Below are 21,836 nucleotides of genomic sequence, written 5' to 3' on the forward strand. Positions count from 1 at the left end.
TTGAGTGACACAACGGCTTGAGGATTTATCATCCACTCACAGGCTGACAACAGATTGAGCAGAGGGCCTCAGCAGTCCTGCAAAGCATGAGGGCCCTCAGGGCAGGCTTTTACCACTGAACTGTGCATTCTCTGGAAAGAACCACCTAGCTTAAGAACAAAGCCAAGTGGTGTGCCTAGTCTAGGGCCATGTGGTAGGAGGAGGGGGCACTCCTCATCTCTCATGACCCCACTTTGGACGGAGTCTTGGAGATTCTAGAACCTCCTACATGCATCCCTACATCCAGGGTGAAATAGTGAATGTTCAATCAATATTTATTGAGTGAATGAGTCCCTTGGGAAGGATAATATATTAACATATTATCTGCTAATAGCTTTGTGCAAATTAGTTTAAAATTAAAATGAACACTTCTTTAGTACTTTGCATCTTATTAATGTAGCACATGCAGAATCCCATTTAGTTTTCAAAGTATTCTTGGGAAAGGTGTATTTGTGACCTTGGGTAAAACATTTAAACTTTCTTTGCCTTAGTTCCCCCATCTATAAAATGAAATTAATAGTACCTACCCCATAGAGGAAGAATTAATGGATAATATCTGTAAAGCATTAGTCTTTCCATAGGGACTGTTATTTCTATGTACTGTGGCCTGTTCTCTATTTCTGGGAGACAGGCTATTTAAATGGTACCTTGGGACGTGGGGACAGAGCTGTGACTAATGTCAGCTGCTTCTCAAGGTCGCCATCCTGGACCCTGACCACTAGCAGACAGTTTCCCACCAAGACAGAATGTGGACTGGTGTCCACTCTGGCCTCACAACTTTAGCCCAGAATTTTGCTTTGGAAGGCATCAGAAATTCTTTCTTTGGTTGTTTACTTATTGTTCTCAGATCGTATGGAAAGCTCTCTGGAACCTTCGGACAATGTTATCATGAGACTGGAGAACTGATGAGGGAGAAGCTGAGAGGAAAATAAGAGAAGAGCATGGGGGCTGCTGGGGCCCCTGCCTTGGTGTTTATTTGCCACATTTTTCTAAGCTGGATCTTCGTAAGTACTCAGGGGCTATGGACAAGCCAAGTTCCCTCACTGTACTCTGTTGCCTTCCACCGCAAGCCCCCAGCCTGAGCCTGGTAACCAGGTCTCCACTATTCCTTGCCCCACCTTTCTTCTCTCCACTAACTCTGCCTTGCAAGGGAATGCAACTCTGTAAACATCAGAGCACAGAGAGAGCAAAAGAGAGAGAAACTAAACTAAAAAAAAAAAAAAAAGGAGTACATGCTGGGCTGTGTTTGTCTTTGGGGGGTGGGGGGGTGGGAAGGGAGGAGGAGAGTAAGACAGGAAGATGAGGTCCCAGGAGGTGGAGTGGGTTCAGCCATCGATAAGGACTCTGAGCCAAGTCCACTTAACATCAAGTTTGCAAATAGCCAGCCTATGGGCTGAATCCAGCCCTAAAAAAGTTGGGGGTTTTAAAATTTGAAAAATTTCCCATAAAAACCCAAATATCCAGCTTGAACAACCTGGTCATGCAGGGTTCACATTTCATGGCAACAATGGACTGGAGCTACGGAGTCGCTCTCTCCTCTAGAAGGGGCACATGCCAGCCCTAGTTGCCACATTCTCCACCACTCTCTACTGTGTGGCATTCAGCCTGGTTCACTTACTTAAATTATCTAAGTCCCCGTAGGTACCTGAGTTTGGGAGCCTTAGTTTTGTGTGTGTGTGTGTGTGTGTGTGTGTGTGTGTGTGTGTGTGTGTGTGTGTGTGTGTGTGTGTGTGTGTGTGTGTGTGTGTGTGTGTGTGTGTGTGTGTGTGTGTGTGTGTGTGTGTGTGTGTGTGGCTTACAGCCCCAGCCGCTCCGCGGCATGTGGGATCTTCCCGGACCGGGGCACGAACCCTTGTCCCCTGCATCAGCAGGCGGACTCTCAACCACTGCGCCACCAGGGAAGCCCGGGAGCCTTAGTTTTTATGTATCATTGTTTAGTACCAGTTGGTGAAATCACCTCCTTCTTACCCAGCTACCCCCAAAATACAGACCTGAGGGCAAAGGTAATAAGTGAAAGATGGTTTTGAAAGGCAGAGTAGAGAAGGGTGGAGACGGGGAGTAGAGGTGAAAAGGGAGAGAAAATTTGCAAGTGGGAAAGGAAAAAAATCCAGGATGAGGAGAGGAAGGTTTGACAAATGGAGAGAGGGAGGAGTCAGAATTCTGCTTTCTCATCTGTCCCCACTGGCTCCCTGGATTTCCTTAAACAAGGCACGTAATCTTTGTGGGTCAGTAACTCTCCTCATTAGCACAAGGTTGCATCACCATGTTCATCATCAAATAATGAAATTTCCATGGAGCTCCTCTGAGAGTAAATCAGATGGTGATTCTTAAATAAATTAATCAACGATAACACACTGTTTATATTGGCTTCCCTGGATGATTGATTTAATATTTATCAAGCCTAGAATTTGTGCACCCGTATAAATGTTACCATTACTACCTTCTTCCAGTTTGCATTAATTTCACAAAACAAGGCATTTGGTCTCAAGCATTTCTAGGTTAAAGCTTTCAAAAGGGTGGTCGAGTTGTGTGGGTGGGGTAAGGAGAGAGAGAAAGGTGAGGTTTATTGTATGCTGTTTCATTAAAGCATCGATCTTAACCACCCTTTAAACAGCTCTCATCTCCCTGACTACCGGTGTTTGCCAATACTGCAGCTGATTTGCTGTAAAAATGCTGAAATTATATGCTATTTCTGAAAGAAAGAGCTCTTATGCTAGAGAGATTTAAGGACTTCCTGTTTATTTGTTTGCATCTATCAGTATTAACTCTGATCGGTTTTTCCTAACCCAGACACCAAGTTGGTCTAGATACCGCACATTTCATTGATTCACTGAATAACTCTTGAGCACCAGCTACATACCAGGCATTGTTCCAGATGCTGGAACAAAGCAGGAGAGGCCTTCCTCTCATGAAGCCTCCAGCCTAGAAGGTGGAGACAGGCATTAAATACACCCACACAGATCCAGATTAATTCCCAGTGAGGGCTGGGAATGCAGTAGTTTAAACCAAGCCGAGTGAGGTAGTGTGAGGGGAGAGGGCTCTTTTAGCAAGGTGCACACTGAGGAATGAACATGCCCTGGCACCAGTAATGAGAAGGAAACTTCTCTGTGAAGATCTGGGGGAGGGTGCTCCTGGCAATGGGAACAGCAAATGCAAAGGTCTGGAGGCATGGAAGAGCTTGCTCTGTGCAAAGAAATGGCAGCACCAGAGCTGGGAGACATGGGCTTGCTGGAACCAGTGAGAAGATCAATTACAAAATATTTTAAGGGACATGCAGTGTTGTTACGTTTAAGCACCAATACTATTTGGAAGCAGGCTAATAAATAACTGTACCATAGAAACCCCTTAGGGAACCTACTTTAATGAATAGAGAAGAAGTGTTTGTAATTATCATAACAGGGTTCTCTGTAAATAATTGCTTCTAAAAACACCTAATTTGACATTTTAAAAACAATTTGTCCTTTTAAGTAATTTAAACACACTGTTTCCCAAATGTTAAGACCTTCCATTTGCATTCTAACTCTTTTGTCTCTTCTTTCCCTCTTCCCCTCAAATAAGTTCTGAAGAGCTCTTAAGAGCTTAGAGTTCTTCATAGTTTTTACCTGACCTATCACAAATTTTTAATTCATAAAGTCTAGATTTTTTGAGGCATTCCTAGAGTGGTAATAGTTGATAGTTATTATATTAGTTATATCGATTTACAATGTGGATACATTATTAACTCCATTTTGCAAATGAAGAAAATGAGGCTTAGAAAAGTTATGTTACTTCATCAAGGTTACAAGGCAAGGAAATGGAAGAGTCAAGGTTAAAACCCAGGTCCTCTGAACTACGTACACATAAGTATAGTAAGTATCCTGTATTAGAAGTTAAGGGGCCTAGTTTCTAGTCTCTGCTCTGCCATTAAATAGCTCATGACCTTGGGTGAGGTGCTTAACCTCTCTAAGGGCTTAGTTACTTTATGGGGAAAAATGCTGTTCATGATACCTGCTTAGTCTAACTAGACTGCATCCATTCCACAGATGTCTCCTTGTGCCATGAAGTGTGCTGGGGGCTGCAGATAGCAGGGAACCAGTGTAGAGAAGCTGGCTTCATGGAGATTACCATCATGGGAAAGGAATAGATACTATTTAAATGATCACACAAATAAGTATAAAATTACAGTGAAAGCAGGTGTTCTGAGTCCTTACATTGGTGGCCCTGCCTTGCCCAAAAGTCCAGTCATGGTGACCTGAGTCTGTGACTTTAGAACTAAGAGCTGAGTGTTAAGTGCAATTAGATAGATAAAGGGCAGGTTGTACTAGTGGTGCGGTGTGGGATGTTCCAGGAGCTAAGACAGCTTGTGCAAAAGGCCCTGTGGAGGGAGGGAACTTGGCCCTGAAATAAGGCAAGTGTGTCTAGGGAACAGGGTGTGAGGGGGTGTGAAGGGAGAGGAAACTGAAGAATTAGAGGTCAAGCATGCAGGGCCTTGAAGGACATGTAAGAGTCCTTAGGTATCTAACATGTTCCTGATTTTATGACTTCTTTGTGTTGACTTCTGCCTTTCTCCTTTCCAAGGACCCGGTTCCCCTAACCCTGCTATCCTCTTTTCTTTCAAAAGAATGGGAAGGCCTGACTAAAGGGGTACCATGCTGAGGGCCTTGGCATAGCTTCAGGCCAATCTTCATTGCAACTAGTCAACAACCAGCACATACAAGGCTCCGACCTGGCATCTGGTGTCTCAGGAACCTGCTGCAGGCCAGTGAGACAGCACATTCCCTTCTAAGACAAGAAAGACCCTGACATTTGTTCTTTGGCAAAAAAAAAGCCAGACCTGTCAGTAAGACTCGGTGGCCAAGGCCTCAAATGCTGGAAAGGAAATTAGTTTCAGCAAAAACACAGGGCTGAACATTAGGCCTTTCCACTACCTGCCTCAGATGCTAATCTGGCTGGTGACAGTGGTCCACAGGAGACAAAAGGTCCCATAGATACTCTGTAATGTATGCCTCCCCCCGCCCGCCAAACACCTTTTTTATTTCTGATGGTGTGATGAAGGACTGGGGATGCTGGGATCCTGCGTTAATCAGATTCATTCCACTCTGTTAGGGAGGGCTGTTCTCTGGTGTCTCTGAGGAAATAAGGATGATAAATAGAGGGAAGTCTCATACTTTATTAGCATGGATGGGCAGAGAGATCCCAGTAGTAATTAATCCCAGGATGTTTACAAATTTTTTCTTCTTTGTCAACCAAGAGTCAGAGTTTGCAGGTATTGCCATAAAGGAAGAATGGAAGCTAAACAACCATGTCCTCCTCATGGAGTTGAAAAGAGAGATGGCAAAATACTGATTAACCATCCCATGATGCTTAACAAGTAGCAGTGTCCTACAAGTCAAGACCCTAGGTACTTAAGGTAAAACAAGTTTTAGGCATGCAGGACCCTCTTAGGACAGCTTAGAAAATCCTGTGGCTTAAGCCTGAGTTAGCAAAGACCTTTTTTTTTTTTTTTGATAGGGCAAAAGGGGATACAGAGAATGTAAGGGCCCCCCAAATGATGCAAAACAGCAATGAATGCTTATGGAAATTGGGCTGTTTGGGAACTTTTGTGTGTAATTAAGGGTGAAGCAGAAAATCCTTTTGCTCCAATCCTGGGATAGTTCAACATGTTTCCAGAATGTCCATGTTCTCTTTCTTACCTGCAGTAAGGACTGCAGAATGGCTAAAGGTCAGTCATTCCAGGACAGTCATTCTGGGATGATCTAAGCTGTTGTGAGGCTTTGGGAACAGTACTGTGAATATTAATTCTTTTTATGCTCTGACCTGAGAACAGGAGATTCAAGTTTTGGTTCTGGCTCCATAAAGCATGAATCATGTGACCTTGGGTAAGTCACTTCACTTCTCTGAACCTCAGTTTACTCATCTGAAAAATCAAGGTATTATGTTCTGGATAGCTTGAAATTTCTATGTTCCTGACTTTAAAAGTCTGCACTTACAGCAATTTTAGAATACTGGGCTGAGTATGTAATCAAACCAGGACAGACACCTCTCAGGCTTTTTAAATATATTTTAGCTGTGAGATGTATATTTGTGGAGTGGTGGTGGTGGGAGGGCATTTATCTCTTTCTTCTTAAAGATTTTGGGGAATCACTAAAAATAAACAACTAAGTATCTCTCAAACTCTTCCAAAAGATTTAAGAGAAGGGAACACTCCCAAAGTCATTCTCTAAATCCACCATCGCCCTGATACCAAAACTAGACAATACCAAAAAAGAAAACTACAGGCCAATATCTTTGATGAATATACATGTAAAAATTCTCAATAAAATATTAGCAAAATGAAGCCAACAACACATAAAAAAGATCACACACCATGATCAAGTTGGATTCATCCCACGGTCACAAGGATGGTTCAACATATGCAAATCAATCAATGTGATAACCATATCAACAAAAGAAAAAACAAAAATCACATGATCATCTCTAGATGCAGAAAAATCATTTGATAAAATTCAGCATCCATTCATGATAAGAACCTTTACCAAAGTGGGTATAGAGGGAACATATGTCAACATAATAAAAGGTATTTATGACGAACATAATACTCAACAGTGAAAAGCTGAAAGGCTTCCTGCTAAAATCTGGAACAAGACAAGGATGTCCACTCTCACCACTTCTACTCAACAGAGTATTGGAAGTCCTAGCCACAGCAATCAGACAAGAAAAAGAAATAAAATGTATCCAAATTGGAAAAGAAGAGGTAAAACTGTCATTGTATGCAGATGACATGATACTATATATAGAAAACCCTAAAGACTCCACACAATAACTACTAGAACCGATCAATTCAGCAAGGTAGCAGGATACAAGATTAACATACAGAAACCTGTTGCTAACAATGAAATATCACAAAGGGAAAGTTTAAGAAAAACCCTTTTAAAATCACATAAAATATATAAAATACTTAGGAATAAACTTGACCAAGGAGTTGAAAGACTTATATGCTGAGAACTATAAAACATTGATAAAGGAAACTAAAGATGATTCAAAGAAATGGAAAGATATCCCATGCTCTTAGACTGGGAGAATTAATACTGTTGAAATGGCCATACTACCCAAAGCAATCTACAGATTTAATGTGATCCCTACCAAATTACCAATGACATTTTTCACAGATCTAGAACAAATAATCCTAAAATTTATGTGAAAGCATAAAAGACCCAGAATTGCCCAGCAATCCTGAGGAAAAAGAAAGCTGGAGGCATAACCCTTCTAGAATTCAGACAGTACTACAAAGCTACAGCAATCAAAATGGCATGGTATTGGCACAAAAACAGACATATGGATCAACGGAACAGAATACAGAGCCCAGAACTAAACCCACACACCTAGAGTCAATTAATCTTTGACAAAGGAAGCAAGAATATACAATGGAGAAAAGACAGTCTCTTCAGCAACTGGTGTTGGAAAAGCTGGACAGACAAATGTAAATCAATGAATTTAGAACACACCTACAAATTGTACACATAAATAAACTCAAAATGGCATAAAGACTTAAATATAAGACATGACACCATAAAACTCCTGGAAAGAGAACATAGGCAAAATATTCTCTGATGTAAATCATATCAATGTTTTCTTGGGACAGTCTCCCAAGGCAATAGAAATAAAAGCAAAAATAGACAAATGGGATCTAATCAAGCTTACAAGCTTTTGCACAGCAAAGGAAACCATAAACACCACAAAAAGACAACCTATGGACTGGGAGTAAATATTTGCAAACAATGGGACAAACAAGGCCTTAATTTCTAAAACATACAAATAGCTCATACAACTCAATAAAAAACAAAAGAAAGAAAAACAACCCAATCAAAAAATGGGCAGAAGACCGAAACAGACGTTTCTCCAAAGGCAACATACAGATGACCAAGAGGCACGTGAAAAGATGCTCAACAACACTAATTATTAGAGAAATGCAAATCAAAACTGCAATGAGTTACCACCTCATACTGGTCAGAATGGCCATCATTAAAAAGTCTACAAGTAACAAATGCTGGAGAAGGTGAGGAATTCCCTCCTACACTAATGGTGGGAATGTATATTGGTACAACCACTACGGAACACAGTATCGAGGGTCCCTAAAAATGAAAAATAGAACTACCATATGATCCAGCAATCTCACTCTTGAGGAAACTATAATTTGAAAAGATATATGCACCCCAAGGTTCACAGCAGTACTATTTACAATAGCAAAGACATGGAAGTAACCTAAATGTCCACTGACAATGAACGGATAAAGAAGATGTGGTACGTATATACAATGGAATACCACTTAGCCATAAAAAAGAATGAAATAATGCCATTTGCAGTAACAGGGATGGACTTAGAGATTATCATACTCAGTGCAGTAAGTCAGAAAGACAGACAAGGAGATTGGTTCAAGATGGCAGATTAGAAGGATGTATGAATACTCCCTCTTGCAAGAGCACTGAAATCACAACTAACTGCTGGACAATCATCGACAGGAAGACACCGGAGGTCACCAAAAAAGACACCCCCCCAAAAAAAAGATACCCCACATCCAAAGACAAAGGAGAAACTGCAATGAGATGGTAGGAGGGGCACAATCACAATAGAATCAAACCCCATAACCACTGGGTGGGTGACTCACAAACTGAAGAACACTTAAACCACAGAAGTCCACCCACTGGAGTGAAGGTTCTGAGCCTCACGTCAGGCTTCCCAATCTGGGGGTCTGGCAACAGGAGGAGGAATTCCCAGAGAATCAGACTTTAAAGGCTAGTGGGATTTGATTGAAGGACTTTGACAGGACGGGGGGGAACAGAGACTCCACTGTTGGAAGGCACACACAAACTGGTGTGTGCATCAGGACCCAGGGGGAAAGAGCAATGACCCCATAGGAGACTGAAGCAGACCTACCTGCTAGAGTTAGAGTCTTCTGCAGAGATGGGGGGGGGGGGTGGCTGTGGCTCACAGCAGGGACAAGGACACTGGCAGCATATGTTCTGGGGAGTGGTCCTTGGTGTGAGCCCTTCCAGAGCCCAAAGAGCCTGCAGGCTCCAGTGCTGGGTTGCCTCAGGCCAAACAACCTACAGGGAGGAAACTCAGCCCCACCCATCAGCAGACAAGCAGATTAAACTTTTACTGAGCTCTACCCACCAGAGCAACACCCAGCTCTACCCACCACCAGTCCCTTTCATCAGGAAGCTTGCACAAGCCTCTCAGACGGCCTCATCCACCAGAGGGCAGACAGCAGAAGCAAGAACAACTACAATCCTGAAGCCTGTGGAATGAAAACCACATTCACAGAAAGACAGACAAAATGAAAAGGCAGAGGACTATGTACAAGATGAAGGAACAAGACAAAGCGCCAGAAAAACAACTAAATGAAGTGGAGATAGGCAACCTCTCAGAAAAAGAATTCACAGTAATGATAATGGAGATCATCCAGAACCTTAGAAAAAGAATGTAGGTAAAGATCGAGAAGATGAAAGAAATGTTTAACAAAGATCTAGTAGAATTAAAGAACAAACACCTAGAAGAATTAAAGAACAAACAAACAGAGATGAACAATACAATAACTGAAAACTACACTAAAAGGAATCAATAGCAGAAAAACTGAGGCAGAAGAACGGATAAGTGACCTGGAAGACAGAATGGTAGAACTCACTGCTATGGAACAAAATAAGGAAAAAGGAATGAAAAGAAATGAAGACAGCCTACGAGACCTCTAGGACAACATTAAATGCATGAGCATTCACATCATAGGGGTCCCAGGAGGAGAAGAGAGAGAGGAAGGACCAGAGAAAATATTTGAAGAGATTACAGTCAAAAACTTCCCTAACATGGAAAGGGAAATAACCACCCAAGTCCAGGAAGCACAGAGACTCCCAGGCAGGATAAACCCAAGGAGAAACACACCAAGACACATGGTAATCAAATAGAAAAAAATTAAAGACAAAGAAAAATTATTAAAAGCAACAAGGGAAAAATGACAAGTAACATACAAGGGAACTCCCATAAGGTTAACAACTGATTTCTCAGCAGAAACTCTACAAGCCAGAAGGGAGTGGCACAATATATTTGAAGTGATAAAAAGGAGGTACCTACAACCAATATTACTCTATCTACCAAGAATCTCATTTAGATTTGATGAAGAAATGAAAAGCTTTACAGACAAGCAAAAGCTAAGAGAAATCAGCACCACCAAACTAGCTCTACAACAAATGCTAAAGGAACTTCTCTAAGTGGGAAACACAAGAGAAGAAAAAGACCAACAAAAACAAACCCAAAACAATTAAGAAAATGGTCATAGGAACATACATATCTATAGTTACCTTAAATATGAATGGATTAAATGCTCCAACCAAAAGACACAGTCTTGCTGAATGTATACAAAAACAAGACCCATCTATGTGCTGTCTACAAGAGACCCACTTCAGACCTAGGGACACATACAGACTAAAAGTGAAGGGATGGAAAAAGATATTCCATGTAAATGGAAATCAAAAGAAAGCTGGAGGAACAATACTCGTATCAGATAAAATAGACATTAAAATAAAGAATGTTACAAGAGACAAGGAAGGACACAACATAATGATCAAGGGATCAATCCAAGAAGGAGACATAACAATTATAAATATATATGCACCCAACATAGGAGCACCTCAATACATAACACAACTGCTAACAGCTATAAAAGAGGAAATCGACAGTAACACAATAATAGTGCGGGACATTAACACCTCACGTACGCCAATGGACAGATCATACAAACAGAAAAATAATAAGGAAACATAAGCTTTAAATGACACAATAGACCAGATAGATTTAATTGATATTTATAGGACATGCCATCCAAAAACAGCAGATTACACTTTCTCCTCAAGTGCACATGGAACATTCTACAGGATCTATCACATCTTGGGTCACAAATTAAGCCTCAGTAAATTTAAGAAAACTGAAATCATATCAAGCATCTTTTCTGACCACAATGCTATGAGATTAGAAATCAAGTACAGCGAAAAAGACGTAAAAAACACAAACTCATGGAGGCTAAAGAATACGTTACTAAATAACCAAGAGACCACTGAAGAAGTCAAAGAGGAAATCAAAATATACTTAGAGACAAATTACAATGAAAACACGATGATTCAAAACCTATGGGATGCAGCAAAAGCAATTCTAAGAGGGAAGTTTATAGCAACACAATCCTACCTCAAGAAACAAGAAAAACCTCAAATAAACAATTTAACCTTACACCTAAAGGAACTAGAGAAAGAAGAACAAACAAAACCCAAAGTTAGCAGAAGGAAAGAAATCATAAAGATCATAGCAGAGATAAATAAAATAGAAACAAAGAAAACAACAGCAAAGATAATAAAACTAAAAGCTGGTTCTTTGAGAAGATAAACAAACTTGATAAACCTTTAGCCAGAATCATCAAGGAAAAGAGGAAGAGGACTCAAATCAATAAAATTAGAAATGAAAAAGGAAAAGTTACAACAGACACCGCAGAAATACAAAGCATCATAAGAGACTACTACAAGCAACTCTATGCCAATAAAATGGACAACCTGGAAGAAATGGACAAATTCTTAGAAAGGTATAACCCTCCAAGACTGAACCAGGAAGAAATAGAAAATATGAACAGACCAATCACAAGTAATGAAACTGAAACTGTGATTAAAAATCTGCCAACAAACAAAAGGCAAGGACCAGATGGCTTCACAGGCAAATTCTATCAAACGTTTAGAGAAGAGCTAAAACCGAGCCTTCTCAAACTCTTCCAAAATATCTCAGAGGGAGGAACACTCCCAAACTCACTCTATGAGGCCACCATCACCCCGATTCCAAAACCAGACAAAGATACTACAAAAAAAGAAAATTACAGACCTATATCACTGATGAATATAGATGCAAAAATCCTCAACAAAATACTAGCAAACAGAATCCAACAACACATTAAAAGGATCATACACCATAATCAAGTGGGATTTATTCCAGGGATGCAAGGATTCTTCAATATACACAAATCAATCAATGTGATACACCATATTAACAAACTGAAGAATAAAAACCATATGATCATCTCAATAGATGCAGAAAGAGCTGCTGACAAAATTCAACACCCATTTATGATAAAAACTCTCCAGAAAGTAGGCATAGAGGGAAGCTACCTCAACATAATAAAGGCCATATACAAAAAACCCACAGCAAAAATCATTCTCAATGGTGGAAAACTGAAAGCATTTCCTCTAAGATCAGGAACAAGACAAGGATGTCCACTATCACCAGTATTATTCAACATAGTTCTGGAAGTCCTAGCCACAGCAATCAGAGAAGAAAAAGAAATAAAAAGAATACAAATTGCAAAAGACGTAAAACTGCCACTGTTTGCATATGACATGATACTATATAGAGAGAATCCTAAAGATGCCGCCAGAAAACTACTAGAGCTAATCGATGAATTTGGTAAAGTAGCAGGATACAGAATTAATGTACAGAAATCTCTTGCATTCCTGTACACTAACAATGAAAGATCAGAAAGAGAAATTAAGGAAGCAATCCCATTCACCATTGCAACAAAAAGAATAAAATACCTAGGAATAAACCTACCTAATGAGGTAAAAGACCTGTACTCAGAAAACTATAAGACACTGATGAAAGAAATCAAAGATGACACAAACAGATGGAGAGATATACCATGTTCTTGGATTGGAAGAATCAATATTGTGAAAATGACTATACTACCCAAAGCAATCTACAGATTCAATGCAATCCCTATTGTATTACCAGTGGCATTTTTCACAGAACTAGAAGAAGAAATCTTAAAATTTGTATGGAGACACAAAAGACCCCAAACAGCCAAAGCAATCTTGAGGGAAAAAAACAGAGCTGGATGAATCAGGTTCCCTGACTTCAGACCATACTACAAAGCTACAGTAATCAAGACAACATGGTACTGGTACTAAAACAGAAATATAGATCAATGCAACAGGATAGAAAGCCCAGAGATAAACCCACACACCTATGGTCAGCTAATCTATGACAAAGGAGGCAAGGATATACAATGGAGAAAAAACAGTCTCTTCAGTAAGTGGTGCTGGGAAAACTGAACAGCTACATGTAAAAGAATGAAATTAGAACATTCCCTAACACCATACACAAAAATAAACTCAAAATGGATTAAAGACCTAAATGTAAGGCCAGACCCTATAAAACTCTTACAGGAAAACATAGGCAGAACACTCTATGACATAAATCACAGGAAGATCCTTTCTGACCCACCTCCTAAGTGAAATGGAAATAAAAACAAAAATAAATGGGACCTAATGAAACTTAAAAGCTGTTGCACAGCTAAGGAAACTATAAACAAGATGAAAAGACAACCCTCAGAATGGGAGAAAATATTTGCAAATGAATCAACAAAGGATTAATCTCAAAAATATATAAACAGCTCATGCAGCTCAATATTAAAAAAACAAACAACCCAATCCGAAAATGGGCAGAAGACCTAAATAGACATTTCTCCAAAGAAGACATACAGATGGCCAAGAAGCATATGAAAAGCTGCTCAACATCACTCATTATTAGAGAAATGCAAATCAAAACTACAATGAGGTATCACCTCATACCAGTTAGAATGGGCACCATCTGAAAATCTACAAACAACAAATGCTGGAGAGGGTGTGGAGAAAAGGGAACCCTCTTGCATCGTTGGTGGGAATGTAAAATGATACAGCCACTATGGAGAACAGTATGGAGGTTTCTTAAACACTAAAAATAGAATTACCATATGACTCAGCAATCCCACTACTGGGCATATACCCAGAGAAAACCATAATTTGAAAAGATACATGCACCCCAATGTTCATTGCTGCACTATTTACAATAGCCAGGACGTGGATGCAACCTAAATGCCCATCGACAGACGAATGGATCAAGAAAATGTGGTATATATGTACAATGGAATATTACTCAGCCATGAAAAGGAATGAAATTGGGTCATTTTTAGAGACATGGATGGACCTAGAGACTGTCAAACAGAGTGAAGTAAGTCAGAAAGGGAAAAACAAATATCGTATATTAACGCATATATGTGGAACCTAGACAAATGGTACACATGAACCAGTTTGCAAGGCAGAAATAGAGACCCAGATGTAGAGAACAAAAGTATGGACACCAAGTGGGGAAAGCGGGGTGCGGGTGGTGGTGGTAGTGGGGATTAATTGGGAGATTGGGATTGACATATATACAATAATATGTATAAAATGTATCTATTTTTACTAATATACAAATATATTTTTACTAATTAGTAAAATAATATATCTATTTTACTAATAAGAACCGGCTGTATAAAAAATAAATAGAATAAAATTTTTTAAAAAAAGACAAATACCATATGATATCATTTTTATGTGGAATCTAATATATGACACAAATGAACGTATTTACGAAACAGAAACAGTCTCACAGACATAGAAAACAAACTTATGGTTACCAAAATGGAAAGGGGGTGGGGAGGGATAAATTATGAGTTTGGGAGTAGCAGATATAAACTACTATGTATAAAATAGATAAACAACAAGGTACTACTGTATAGCACAGGGAAGTGTATTCAATATCCTGTAATAAACCATAATGGAAAAGAATATGTATATCTATGTATAACTGAATCACTCTGCTGTACAACAGCAAAATAACACAACATTGTAAGTCAACTATACTTCATGTAAAAAATTAAAATAAACAACTAAGAATTGTTTGTAATTTGTATACTGAATATTTAGGTGTTTCTAAAGAGTTTTACAGTGTTAAAATGTTTGTTCTCTTGGACACTTTAATTTTATTCCTCCAAAGAGTTTTTGTTTGGGGGGTTTTTTTGTATACATTCTCACTTTGTTTTCAGACATTTTCTTCTTAAAAATATGGAGAGGTCAACCTCAGCCAACAGATTAAATATGTGTACTGCATGAATTAAGGAAAGCTTCTTATACTTTCTGGAGCTTTGAGCATCTCATGTTGAATCTTCTGAGTTCTGGAAAGCTCCAAATCCATTTGCTGAGGCAAGAAGAAGAAAAAATTTCTTGGAGGGTATCCAAAATAGAATTAGACTGCATTTCCAGTGGTCTTATGTTCAACGTTAGCCTTTTTGACTTGCCATGGGTCCTGCCCATTTCACTCTACTAATGAGAAAATGGCCAAGAAACAACCACAAGTTTTTAGCAAACAAACTCTACTTCACTGGAGATGTGCTATTATGCATTAGACCACTGGGCAAAGCTAACAGTGCCAAACAATTAGTCAATCAATCAATGGAAACAAGAGGTCTTTTTTTAACCATGTGAAGTGGGGAAGAACATCATTTTCTCTCTCTTGGGACTCAACCTCCACTGTGAACCAAAAACCAGAGTTCACCACCCTAATACTCTAAACCTATTGAACCAGATCAAAATCTCTGTATCTAAATATGCTGCCAGCTGAACCTGAGCAGAGCCAATATTTCATCTGGTTCAAATTCATGTTCTTTTTTCTGCTCACGGAATTACCGAAGTGATTTAGTAGCCAGCATTTCTCACTTGAAGAGTCTTCAGAAATGGTGCGTGCGTGCGTGTGTGTGTGTGTGTGTGCTATGTGGTGGTGACCAAGATGAGTGCTTTTATTTTTCTTAAAGTGAAATATCTATTTCCAAAGCCGTAGTTCAGGTTCCTCCTATCTTTGGTATGTGGTAGAACAAAATTTTGTGCATTTGAGGGTTTTCTTGTTGTTGTTTTTTTTGTTACAAAACCAACACAGCTTTGAGACTTTCACATACAATAACCCAAGATAGCTCCTGCTTGCCCAGTTCCCAGATAAAAGAAAAACAAAACGAGTGCGGGGCGGTTGATCATTTTTTTGAAACAGGATACATTTTTCCCACGTTCAGATCTGAAAATACTCAACTGTAATTTAATCTACCTTTATTAGATTACACAGTTATGTCCACAAAATTGTGGAAACCATCCTAAATTAGTAAGGGCAGGGAAGAAGCAGGCTGGATGTGAGAATTCCTGCTGCTCTTGCCTGACATGTCTTCTGAACAGAGAGGCAAGTCGTGGGCAAAGCACTCGATATATCAGGGACAGGGGAGCTCAGCACCCTTTGAGTGTCCCCAGTGGGAAGCCCACCTTCTACTTCAGAGTAACCCCAGCTCTCAAAGAGTATGTTGGATGGCTGTACAACAGGTCAGAAATGGCCAGGTCATCCAAAAGCCACCCTTTACTGGTCCAAATATGCTTTATGCTTACAGAGCCCTACATAGTGTTATTGAATAAAATGTAGCACACCCAGTTAAATTTGTATTTTAGAGAAATAAAGAATAATTTTTAGTATAAGTATGTCTCAAATATTGCCTAGGATATACTAATACTAAAAACAATTATTTGTTGTTCATCTGAAACACAAATTTAATTGGGTATCTGTATTTTGATTTACTAAACCTTGCAACAAACTTCAAAGCACCCCAAAAGTTCATAACATCATTTTTAACAGCAAATAAAATAACCCATGTGGTAGGTAAGAATCTTAGGCTGTAAATACTGTTGTGCAACTTATATAATCTTTTTCATCTTCTAAAGAGCAACCTTTTCTTCTTCCAAGTGCCCAAGCCAGCAGGAAATTCAGCCTCAGTCATTATGGACCCTGCACCTTTCCAGGGCCCCATGTCACTCCAGAACCTCAGGTGGTGTCCAAAGAGTAGGGGTACTGTTCCAAACTCCAGGCTAACATGGTGTCCAGTCGCTCAGTGGTCACTTTAGGTATGGGGCCTCTATCATGAGCTCCCTGTGGGGCTAGGGGAACTTTTTTTTTTTTTTTTTTTTTGAGGCACAGCATCCCTGTACTTAGGAGCCACGTTTTGGCAAATGATTTTTCCATCCTCACTGACTTCTACTTAAATTCTGTGAACTCTCTTCCTTTTTCCTCTGGTTAACTTCAAAGGCATTTTTCTCACTTCCGGTTGACCTCAAACATATAGTTGCTTCAGTAATTTTTAGGCTTTTATGACGAACAGGAAAAGTTTCTGTCTTCAAGTATTTCTACTCCTGCTGCCTCTTAGACACAAAATAATCCCTGAGGAAGTAATCCCTTATGGGGCTGAATACCTGCTTGAAATGGAAGAAGGTAAAAACATGGAGACTGTCCAAGATAGGTTATTGCCCAGTGAATATTCTCTTTCCCTACCCCTATTCCACCTCCACTGGAGGGGTCTTCTTCCCTTACCCATTGATGTTGGGATTAATTTAATTAATTAATTTAATTAAATTTAATTAATTTAATGATTCAGTTCTAATTCCAAGAAGCTTTTAACTTAATGGGATGATAACTTGGTGTATTAATTAAAGTTCTTTTGGTTGCAAACACAAGAAGCAACTCTGGCTAACTTCCTTTAAGATATTAGGAAAACTCACAGAATCGTAAGAGTTGCCAAACAGGATTTGAAAGGAGCGGGGACGAGAGCAGCTTGTGGGATTTCAGCCCTGGGAGTCACTGAAGCTGCCACTCAAATAACTCTGCTGTGGAGATGTCTCTGTCTGCATATCTTCATTCAGATTTCAGGTTCCTGGGATGGAGAGGCTGGTTGTCCTTGCTTAGGCCATGTCTTTGCCCCAGGATTATTCAGCCAGGGAAGACAGGACAGAGGTGCTATTGAGGAAACTGCTACGATCTGGGCAGCCACACTGATTCATGTCTCCTACATCTGGTTTGCAGTAGAGTCCCACCTTTGTGGGGGTTGGTTTGAAGTTGGTGCATAAAGCTGTAACTACCCTTCAAAGTCCATTACGCTTCTTTCTAGGGGTGGAAGATATTGCTTTTTCTTCTTTTTATCACCAAATAAAGAAGTTTTAAGACCACACTATAAAAAAATTCCCTGGTGGCACAGTGGTTGAGAGTCCGCCTGCCGATGCAGGGGTCACGGGTTCATGCCCCAGTCTGGGAAGATCCCACATGCCGCGGAGCGGCTGGGCCCGTGAGCCATGGCCGCTGATCCTGTGCGTCCAGAGCCTGTGCTCCGCAATGGGAGAGGCCACAACAGTGACAGGCCCGTGTACCGAAAAAAAAAAAAAAAAAAAAAAAAAAAAATTCGAGTTTCCAGCACTAAACTCACACTTAGCCTGGAGAACTTTTGCAATTACTGCATCCCATGAAACCAATAAACATTTGTTCACGGGCCAGTGGAATAAAGGGCGGACTTGCTCACACTTTTCAAATCCTGTCTGCCTCTCTCCTCTTTTGCCAAATGCAGGCAGCTGAATTCAAAGAGTTTAATGTGTATTTGATGCAACTCCACTGTACACCAGAGATGGACTAATACAATGACCTAAACAATACAACAGCCCTACACAAACCTTAGAAGTAGGAGGCTAGTATCCCCCTTGTTAAAAAAAATTGGTGAGGGACTTCCCTGGTGGCGCAGTGGTTAAGAATCCGCCTGCCAATGCAGGGGACACGGGTTCGATCCCCAGTCTGGGAAGATCCCACATGCCGCAGAGAAACTAAGCCCGTGTGCCACAACTACTGAGCCTGTGCTCTAGAGCCCACGAGCCACAACTACTGAGCTTGTGTGCCACAACTACTGAAGCCCGCACACTCTAGGGCCTATGTGCCACAACTACTGAGCCCACATGCTGCAACTACTGAGCCTGCGTGCTGCAACTACTGAGGACCGTGCACCTGGAACCCATGCTCTGCAACAAGAGAAGCTACCATAATGAGAAGCCCGTGCACCACAACGAAGAGTAGTCCCAGCTCACCACAACTAGAGAAAGCCTGCACGCAGCAACGAAGACCCAATGCAACCAATAAATAAATAAATAATTTTTAAAAATAAAATAAAAACTTGGGTGAGATAATAATCAAGAATCGTGTCCTGGAAGAGAGCTTTGAGGGGGCATTTTTTGGTCTTGATTCAAAAGCAATCTAAACTATATTTTTAAAAAGTCAAAACTGAGGTTTTCTTCTGCCTTCTGAAATTTCAAATTCAGAAGCAAATGAAACATTAAAAAAAAATTAAGCCCCCAAGGGCTTCACCACCTACTACTATGTTACACTGTGGGGCTTTATTTGAACATATTTTGCTTTTATTGCTTTGTTCTTTTTCCTCTCTATGATTTACAAAGCAGTGTGGGAAAATGGTTAATACCGAATAAAAGTTAAAATTAAAACCACTTTTTCCACTATGGTGCTGTCTCCTTCCCACCCCCTCATCCCTGGGGGCCTGTTCAACTGAGTTTAGTAGCACAAAGGCTACTGAGTTCCAGAACTATAGTCATAATATACCTAAAATGGATTGATTTCATAGCTCTAGGACAAGATAAATTAGTTGACTACATACAGTTGATACTGTGGAGAGAACTGATAAATAATGAAACAAGCTCATTTTAAGATACCTGTAGAACTCTGGAAATTTGTGCCATTTATTAAACAATTCAGGTTAGTTCAAATAATTTTGTTTGGAGCTGAGCTTGCTTTGGGGCCCAAATAGTTTCCAAGGAGAACAACTACTGTTTATAGCCCTCTGACATGAGACTTGTTAGACTGGCAGGAAAAGCTTGTTTCTCTCTGCCCACCCGAGGAATGACACCTAAATCTCTTCAACCTGAGGAGAAGAATCTGTCAGAGAGACATACACCATCCCAATCTGTGACCCAGCCCAGGCTCTGACAATCCCCCAAGTCTTTGTCAAATACTTATTATGTGCCAGGCACAGTGCTGGTCACTTTCATATCCATTTTTTGGTTTAACCCACAAAACGTTTTACACATATTAAAATCCCATTTTACACCTGAGAATATTGAGACTCACAATGATCAAGAATCTTTCCTTTGTCAGACAGTTCTACTCCCTATAATAATAATAACCAAAGCAGACAGGAAAGAGGGTTCAGAACATGGGGTAAATGTGGAAGACAAAATTGGTATCCATGAGATGAGTTAATGCAGTAACAAGTGTGTCTGAGACATAGTGCTAGGTATCTTTAGGTACCATCTTTAATCATCACATCAAGGCTAGGAAGTAGGTGGTAAAATGGGCTCTATTTTAGAGCTGGGAAAATGGAGTTCTGAGAGAGGTTAGGAAAATTGTCAGTAACTGAGCATTGCATGGTAACTCCTACAGACACGCTTGTACAATAAAACAGATATTGGTGCAAAGGACATTGAGATAAGTCAGGATAGCTTCAGGCTGCAAGTAATGACAATGAAGACTCCAAGTGGGAAGAAAGGCCTTCCACTTCAGCAAGTAAATAGGTTGTAACACACTCAGTCCAGGTATTTGGTGGCATGGGCAGAAAGTTATATCTGAGTCACAGCTCAGTGGGAAGTCAAAAAGGGGAGGCTGACTGGTTGCCACGAGTCAGGGAGCTTCTCTAGGAGAAACGACATGCCACGTGCCCTGTGGCGCAAGGGCACCTGGTTATGGCTTCTACTGCCAACCACACTGCAGTGTTTTCATGGGGAAGTCGGGAGGAGTGTTTGTGGATGAATAAGTCACCTTTATACCTGACCTTTTTCTCCACCACTACCATCTAGCAAGCAAAGGGATTCCATTTTTAAGTCAAACTGTGCATTGGGTATCTCTGTGAAACACAAGCTGTGTTGAATTTTTAAAGGGATCAAAGCCTTACAATAAAGCAATGAACTTTAATGAGTCAGTTAGTAGAGTGGCAGGTATCAGAGAAAGGAACAGTGGGATTTAGATAACAATCTCTCCCCAAGGTGCTGGAAAATACTGAACAGAGAGATAAAATGACAAGATTCCCAGTATTTGCTTCAAAATATTGTTAGGGGTGGGGGAGGGTGATAAGAGTAGCTGGGAGTATAGATAAAATTAGGTAGGCCATAGGTTGATAATTGTTGGACCTCTGTGATTAGTATGTTGGAGTTCAGTATACTCTTCTAGTTTATGTATGTTTGAAATTTTCTATTATAACTTTTTTTAAAAAAGAGAAGAGTATAGATATGGTCTAGTATTCTATTCCATAGAAAAACTGCATCCCACTGGGAATATAAATGTGACCAGGGGGCTGGCCTGGATTTTCTGCACAAAGTTGTGGGTTCCACCTACATCCAAACAACCTCTAGGTCCTATACCTCCAACCTCCAAAATTTATCTCCAATCTGTCCACTTCTCTCCATCTCCACTGCCACTACCCTAGTCCTGACCACCACCAACATTGCTTGTTTAGACAACTGCTGTGGCCTCCACATTTGCCTCCCTATTTCCAGTAGGATGTCCGTTTCCAAGCTCTTCTGCCTACAGGAGATGGAGTGATCTTTTCAAAATGCTAATCTGATACTCTCATGAGAAACAAGCAAGATGCACAACAGTATAGATAACTTTGTATAAGAAAGGGGAAACCACATACATGCTTACACACACATATGTATATACTAGTTGCTTATATTTGCAAAGGAAAATTCTGGAAGATAAACCAAAAACTTATCAAAATACAAGAGAAGGAAGTGCACAATTGAGGACATAGGTTGGCAGCAAAACTTGTCTGAATGTGTCCTCTTATAAATCTTGACTTTGGAATCACGTAAATGTTTACACATTCAAAAAATAACATTAAGTAAAAGTAAAATAAGAGATTTCTAAAAATTAAAACCAAATTAAAATGAAAAAAATAAAAACAACTTTTTATTAACCACACGAAGAAAATAATTATTTCAAGTAACTTTCATAAAAGTATTTTGACTTTACATTCTTATGAAATATATTTTAAGAATCAAGAAAAGTTGCAAATAAATCTTAAACTTCAT

This window comes from Leucopleurus acutus, assembly GCF_964270905.1.
Source record: "Leucopleurus acutus genome assembly, chromosome: 3".
Classification (NCBI taxonomy): domain Eukaryota; kingdom Metazoa; phylum Chordata; class Mammalia; order Artiodactyla; family Delphinidae; genus Leucopleurus; species Leucopleurus acutus.